Here is a 9,004-nt window from a genome sequence, read left to right as displayed (position 1 = left end):
AGTCTTTCTGAATTCTCCAAGTTAAACTACCAATCAAAGAGTATATCTGGAGTCATAGTATTTCTGACCCTAGTGCATATATCACTTACGACACACAAGATAATACCTACTTGCATTGTTAAATCATAAGCACGTCCAGGATCCCTGTCAACAATCAGATGACCAAACTTCTTCCATATTTTCTCGTACAAGCTTGCATATCCAATGGGAACGCTGAATCCACCAACTAGTTCATGATACGGGAGTGAAGCATCAAATGGAGGATCAAAATCAACTCCTGCACTTGGATATTCATGCATCACTATACGGTTCTCAATTATTGGAGCAGCTTCTACAATCGGGGCAACAATTTCTTCAGTATTCACTACTGGTGTTTCGGTTTCTTCTATCACTGAAGCAGCAACAATCTGGGTTTCCATAACTTCAGTGACAACCTTCTCATGGCCTTGAAGTGCAGGGATGGTTGTCTCTTCATCAATAACTCCATGGCAGTTCGAGTTATCCTCATTGGTTTCAATATCCTCAACTTCGGTATTTGACACCTAATACGAAGATTACATGAGGTTAGAGTCATTTAAGCATGAAACCAAGTTAGATTATAAAATACAATATACAAGCAATGCAACATCATCAAAGTTAATCATTATACACCCAAGACACGAGCAAATAGCATGAAAGTCATGAAATACGTTTTACGGTAACCTCGTCTGAAAAACTGTACTCTGCTCTGTACTAAAATAAGAACTGGGAGCAATCTACAAGGAATCTGAGGATGGGTTATATACCACTCTCTTTGTATGGATGTCCTCTACAGCATGTCAACATTTCATGATAATCCGATGAACAAGCAAGGAGATGTGGTCGAAACATTGAGCAACATACCATCTGAAAAAGTTCTGAAAGTCTCCTGGAAGTTTACCGTTCCGCATTTTTCAGGCCCTGAACGTGCTCAAAACTTAAAAAGCTTCTTTCTAAAGCTTGGAAATTTTCCGGGTTTGAATATGCATAAGCAGATCACGAAAATCCGACTCCAGATGAAGGTTTTACGGCGTTTTATCTAAAAAAAACTGAGTTCTGAATTTTCTGACGACGAATTTCGACTAAGTTTTTCGTTTATACACATGGATTCTCATTCATTCATTCATAAATCAGCACTTTCATACTTATATGAAGAGGATACAAGACATGTACTTACTTGGGGGGTCTCCGAAGTATTCAAGGAATTGGGATTGTACGTGTTAACGACAAAAGGCTCATTACTTCTATTCGGCTCCGAATCTTTGGAAGTGCTTTCGTCTCTATTCTCAGAGGATGGCCGGGTATCAGCACTCTTCGTCTCCATGAAGACATCCTCCTGGATACATTCTCAACAATCAACATTTTATCTATAAAGCATCATAATTGAATATGCGAAGAAATACTTACGACTTCTTCTTCATCGTTCAAATCAGGAATTGTTTGCTCAGTAGCAGAAAACCGAAGACCGTCGATACTTGATGGAGTAAAATTCTGCAATGTAATAACAACATTGGTTTCATGATCCTAATAATGCGGGCGAGAAAAAGTCACAACAAGGGAAATACTGAGAACTCACCAAAGAACCAACTGGGGACTTTACGGTATTAGATAACATCTTATAACTTTTGTTCCTTCCTTCTCCGCCGTGAACAATTGCTTCAGTTTCTGAGAAATCTACACGAATTCGAGGTCTTACATTACGACCGTCCTATGGTAAAATTCAGTAACATAATTAGAATACAGTTCTCATAATTTCATGAAGATTATATGAAGAAACATACCTGAGAACATCCCGGAGACGATTTTCGTTTATCACCAGAGAGATACTTCAATCTTGGTCGACCAGGAATCATCTCAGTAGAAGGGGGACCCTTCACTGGAGGCTGACCAACCATCACGAATTCATGCAACCGCTCAAGTTGTTGATCCCAAAAGTCTACATAACCTGGAGTTACATACGCAAATCTCTCGGAGCAAGGAAACCAGTAATTACTTCCTTCCACATGAGTATGGTCCAAATGAGTCCTAAGCTGCTCAACCAATGGCTTCCTTCTCCGTATAGTTGGAACACACTGATCCACACCCATATGTCGAGCCACCCTATCAAGGTTATATTCCTCCAGTGAAAACTCTCCATACATGGACGATAGCAAATGACCGGGGGTGCAACTCAACATGAAAGATCTCTCGCCATCATTCAGATTCGCACCAGACGTTATAACCACACACTCTCCAGTATTGAAAGTTGTCGACTGAGAAACATAAGCAGGAACTGACACCCACTGGCGGAAGTTGAACTCAGATTCATCATCTAAACATCAATGAGGCGTGCTTTAGACTGGGGATGCTTTGTAGACCAGCGCATGATCCTGGCATTATCTTTCTCAGAGAAGATGTGACGAGCATCAACATTTGGTCCTTGCAAAATATTACGTGGAATAGGTGCATAGTTCTTGAAGTGTTCCCACATCAAATCTTGAAGAAACTTCATGTTGGTATAGCACTCAATCTTCATAAAGTCATTCGACACACTGAAGTCTATTATCAAGGAGTCCAAGTTAGAATACAAAGAACCCAGGAATAAGCTACCTATCGGAAGTTACTCACCTTGAGCCATCTTGATAGCAAAGGGGATCACGAAGGGCTTCAACAAGTTTCCACTGTCTTCAAATATGTCTCTGGACAGCCATAAACATAAGAAAGCAGCAATGGGTAACATACCATCGATGGGACTATCAGAAACCTCGTCTTTTGGCCAGCAGCGTGTTAACCAGTGAGCATAGCATCCTTTACTGCCAGACGCCTTATTCACTTCCTCCATTGCAGCTGTCAAGATGTTAGAAACTGCAGTCTCCTCATCTGAAAGATCCCCAGGGAGATTGCCTGTGATTGGGAGATGCATCAAAGCAGCCACATCCTCTAAGGTAATGGTAAAGATATTTTTCGTAGATAGATCATGATCTTATATATATAAAAAAAATCTTTTCCTTCGTATCATCGTTCGTCTTTAAAACGAAGGTTTATTTAAATTTTTGTGAAAGCTCACACCTTATAAGATAAAGTTTTGATTTCCATGGAAGATCATAAACAAAATTTTATCACTGGACACAAGTCTATATATAAAAAAAAAAAAAACTTTTTTTCCTTCGTGCAATCGTCATTCTTTAAAACGAGGGTTTATTTCGGTTTAGTGAAAGTTCACTCCTTTTATGATAAAACCTTGGTTTTCATGAAAGCTCATAAACAAAGTTTTATCACTGGACCTAGGTCTATGTATAAAAAATATCTCTCCTAAATCAGGGATTTTTATTAGTTCCTCAAACTAACGATCAAACGAACATACGTTTTCAAAGAAAAAGGGGTTTTTCAACAAAACTCACACTCATATATATGCACATGTATATATAACCCAATCATGATCACTTCATGGAACTCATACGAACTTCAAAAAAAAAAAAAAAATCCGTACCTGGTCGGCGACGGCCGGTGGCGGCAACGATCGGCGGCGCTGGAGACTCCGGCGAAAATTTTCTTCCTCCATGGCATGAAGGCGATGAAGGCGTGATGAAGGTGGTGGTCGGTTTAGGTGAAGTAAAAAAAAAGGGGGGGGGGATTAATTCCTTTTTATATCAAATTTTATTTCCAAAACCTAATTCACAATGATTTCCTTATTGGCCCGGCCCGCGAATCCTAAACAACCAAGGTCCCGTCGTCCAAATCAGCGGTTCAACACCAATTTATGCTCATCGAACGATGCTCTATCATGCCACTGGGATCTTCATTCAAGTCGTGGTTTGCTCGTACTATCAAAATCCGGTAACGTTTTAACTTATGACTAAGTTCAATTACTTATATTGTTATAACCGGAAAATCACCATTTAATGCTGACTGAGGAACACGACTGTTCGTCACTAAGCAGGGGACTTAATGTAGATGGTGGATTTTCGACAAAGGCTAAAATCGTAAACCCATAACTATCGAACTTCTGATCTCGCAATCAGACACGAGTATCGAGACATGGGTCTCTCATCGAATCTCTGACTGAGAATACTGTCTCTCAGAGTACATGCAGATATGTAGTCTCTCGGCTAGGAAACGACGTATCTCATGAATACTGAACACTTCAGTAATTAATTCTATATAGAATCACGAGATTAGACGGCTCCTAGACAGCTTGCCTGCTAGTATAGAGCAATAACGTCTTCGGGATACAAACAACAGTTTTCCCTGACTATATAAAGGATATGACGCTTCAACTAGCTCATGTCGCTCAGAATAATTAATGCTCCTAGACGATCGTACTAGTATAGAGCCATCAATTACTTATTCCCAAATTCTTGGATTCATCCACTGAATTTTTGAAAATATTCAAATATTTTCGTAATATTTCGTTACTTCAATTTATGGTTCTTCCCAGCAGAATTCCATGGGTTAGTAATAAATATTCAACATACAGGCGTCTGAGTTACCTTCGAGTAAGCCTCGACTCAAAAGGTGCAAGTGTACTCGACGATGATGCACTAACAATCACCTGAACGCACGAACGAGTATTTCAAAATACGACGAAACGATGAACCTATGCAAAATAGGAAAGAAAATAATAAATAATAAAATATTGACCAAGGTGCTGAGGGACTGGCCCCACTGGCCGGCCGGCCGTGCCATGGCTAGTCCCATGCCATTTTTATATTTTATCATATTTTTGTTATTTTTGTTGATCTTATAAAAATTCTTTCATTTGAACAAATATCCTTCGTTTTGAGGAAACTCCTCAGTTTCATGGTGTTTCCTTCGCACCAAGGAAATAATATAAAATTGGAAAAAATGTCATGGGGCCGTGTTTATTGGCCAACCGGCCATGCCTTGATCTCGGCCGGCCCCACACCTCATGGTTCCTTATTATTTTATTAATATTTCCCTAATCTCATGAAAACTCCTTAATCTCATGGTATTTTCATAAAACCATGAAAAATATAATATAAAATAATGGAAACTCGTGGGACCGGGCCCCAGCTGGCCGGCCATGCCCTACCCGGTCCCACACGTCCCTTTATTTTATTATTATTATTTAAAGTTTCCTTGATCCCATGAAATTCCTTGATTTCATGGTATTTCTCTCAAATTATGAAAATTATTTCAAATCATGGAAATAATCATGAAAAATTACATAAAATTAGGGAAACGCACGGGACCGGGCCCCAGCCGGCCGACCATGCTCAAAGTCGGTCCCACACGCTCTTATTTTATTATTTTAAGATTATTTGTTTCCTTGATCCCATGGAAACTCCTTCACTTCAAGGAAACTCCTTAATTTCAACAAACTCCTTGATTTCATGATATTTTCATAAAATCATGAAAAATAATACAAAATGAGGAAAAGGCACCATGGGACCGTGGTCACTGGCCGGCCAACCATGCCTTGGCCTCAGCGGTCCCACGCCTCATCATTCCTTCATTTTATAATTATTTCCCTTCATTTCATAAAGTTTCCTCAGTTTCAGCAAAACCCTGATTTTGTCATATTTTCTCAAATGGTTGCTCAAACGCACGCCAGAAAATATCAAAATTCTCAGGACTAAGACACAAACGTTTTGGCGATGTGAGCATGTTACCTTGACCGACCAAGGTTGTCTCTTTGTCTCGCAAGGAGCCGGTCCCACGTTTTTTCATGATTTGACCTAATTGCACGTATTAGGTCCAAAACTCCTCCAAATAATTTTGGAATTTTCATAGAGTGATCGTCATTCGATCCCGTGACCATCCAGGGACGGTTTCATGACCTCTTGGTCGGTCCCTCACCTCTTCATAATTAATTAGGTTTTATCACCTAAGGCTCAGACGAGCATTATATGAGGAATGATTGAACCAGCATTTGATCATTCTTTCACCAACTCTTCAAGAGATCTTGGTATTTGCTCACTCGAGCATGCGAGCGCTACATGGTCTATCCCTGATCCCATGTATCCGGTCCCTCCTTCATTCCATGGTTGAATTTTCAATAAACCATCAAATTGGTCATCAATTGATCAAATTAGGGTTTCTGAGTCCAAGGATCATAATTCCATATTCGAACGCTAATAATTTTGCGAAGATCTCATGATCATCATTTTATTATACTCGGTTCAACTATCACTATTCTAATTAATGTTTTATTTTGGTCACGCCACCAATAATTCATCAGACGAGCAACATTTGCTCAAACCAAGGAATATTGGTTCAACCCTCAATATTTAACAATTTATCGAATGAGCAATACTTGCTCGCCTCAACTATCAACGTGAGAATTATACCTCTATCTCAACAGACGTTCAATTCATGGGTCTCATAAAAATTTTGCAAAATCATGTTCAACTCAGCAAATACATGGACTCATCGTCCCATGAAGTCATGAAGTCAACAACTGACTAATTACACCACGAGACGTCAATCGTGTCACATGGGGGGATATTAACTAGGGTTTTGGTCTGGCGGTCTACGGCATGTGTGTTCATACACACGATGGAATGTGAGCAAGTCGTGCAATCAGTTGAAGGAGTTAACAAAGTAGTGGATGGAAAATCGACCAAGTCTCCGCACGATGAGCAACTGGTTTCAAACACGATTTCCATTTCCCCACTCTTTGATTCCATCAACTGTTACACTTCATGGGATCATGGTGTCTACAATTCCAGCAATATAAATAAGTCTCTGAATCATGATTGAAAACAAGGGGAATCTCACGTCCAACAGACAATAAAAGATTAACAACTCATGATCTGAGCAATTACTCTCAACAGAGATTCAATCATTCAGAATACACAACACACCTACAATCTTTGATTACCATCGATTCCACACATTTCTCAGCTTCCCTCCTACAGATCGACCCATCCTCTATTGTGATCGAATTTACTCTGGAACGACCATTGTCTTGGTTTAGGCCGAGGTACTACAGATTGATCTCTCGAATTCAAATCACACCCTTCATGCAGTGCATATGTGTGAGGTTGAACATTTCGCTCGGTTCAAGGAGTATCCTCCGCACGGTCGTCTCCTCAATTCCGTAAAAACCAGCAAATCGTTTTGCCCCATCTACAATCTCCCTTCTTGACAGAGGTGAATTCAAGAACTCCTCTTAGACAATTTTTGTTGAGTCGTTTGTTATGCTTATGAGCATTTGAGGAACTCATAGAACTGACTTTCCTGGTGGAATACACAAGGTAAGTACTAAAGACATTTGTTAGACATACGAATGTCAGTTACACCTTTGAGGATTAAGTCTAAGGTGTGTTGAAGTCAAAGTTATTCAACCTAGAGTTTCTCTTTTGCTTAACATGCCCTTTTGAATCACAAAAGAGACATACTTTCTGATCATGAGGGTGATTAGAAAGTTCCGTCTTAACATCATCGTTTGAAGATTTCTTCCTCCCATGTGATGTGATACATCCTTGATCAGTAGAGATTACATGCACATCTTTTCCAATAGGAAGGAATTCCGATTTTACTTCTGAAACTGGAACTTTCTCAGTTGCAATAAAAGTAGATGGTATAGAGGACTTTTTGGAACATCCTTGAATCGAGAGTTTATTCAGGCGATGTTCAATTTCCAAAGCATCCTTTTTGAGACTTTCCTCAAGTAGGGTACGTGAAGACTGATCTTCAGCGTTTTTGGAATCACAGTCTCTTACTATACCGAGAAGAACATTGACATTGTTTTTCAACCGATCAAATCTATCAACTTGGATTCTAACAAGATTTAGAATCAGTTCACTCTCTCCAGCTGTATCCCTTTCGTCAACGGAGATAGACTTTTTTGAAGGGTAATCGGAATAACACAAGTCAGTGTCTGTCTGTCTCTTCAGAACACTAGGTTCTTCTATATTTGACATTGACGAATCTTTATCTTTGATAGATACTGTCTAGACAGAGCTTTTATTTCTGGTGATGCGTTTTTCGGAGATATTACTACCGTCCATATAGTCAGATTGCTACAAACACAGACTTATAAGGTCTTTAAACGTGTTTTCCTGCTTTGATACCAATTGAAAAAGCGGGGGTCTAACAACCACACCCAATATTTCGCTTAGCAATCTGTATGGACTAACTCGAATATACTTTTAAGAATCAACTAGACAATCAGACTTGTTAGAGCATTTCTCGGTCGAACTCGCATGCGCTGCTATCTCAAGCATGTTTGTCAATGTTAGTGATCAAAACTATATGTCTTGATTTCTAATATACTTATGACTAAGTCTCGGTCTAGGATAGTTAGGAATAGTTGAGCTCCATACTCCATGGCGATTATCTTACAAAGACGAAGAACTACTCAAGGAACCAGTGGAACTTCATCCGACCAAAAGGTATGTGGAGACTTGAACTCGTCTGTCACTCAAAAGTCTATCTACTCTATCTCCTACTCTTGAGACAAAAGTCGTATAAGTATGATAGTTTCCATACATACACATTTGCTATTTCGAGTTGAGTTTACTCGCCTATCTTTTTCTCGAAATATGTGTTGGTAAGATTTTGTTTTAACAATTTTCATCTTTACCCGTGACGAAAGTCATGATGACATTTCAATCTTGAAAATACCTTTGATGACGATAGTCGATTCTTTATGTCTAACGACTATTATAACATTATAGAAGAATGTTTCAATGATTGAAATGTAGAGTTAAGATTATGTAACCAACTATGGATATAAGCATATATAGTGTGTTCGCACATTAGTGTATAAATCCATGTACCGGAAACCAAGTGTGTGCATATGTGTGCATACGATATTGATGAAGGAGACGGGTTAGGTACGCGTACTGGCGGAACTTTTCCTCCTGAAAAATTCTGCTGAGTTTGGAGTTTACAAACTCATGAACCAGTCACCTTAGGTACGCGTACTGGCGGAACTTTTCTACCCGAAAAATTCTGCTGAGTTTGGAAACCAAAAGCCAACTCAAATCCGGTAGCTAAGGTACGCATACCCATACGCGTACCCAAGCTGCTTATATTT

The sequence above is a fragment of the Papaver somniferum genome, chromosome 1 (genome assembly GCF_003573695.1).
Source record: "Papaver somniferum cultivar HN1 chromosome 1, ASM357369v1, whole genome shotgun sequence".
Lineage (NCBI taxonomy): Eukaryota > Viridiplantae > Streptophyta > Magnoliopsida > Ranunculales > Papaveraceae > Papaver > Papaver somniferum.
This window is presented reverse-complemented; position numbering follows the sequence as displayed.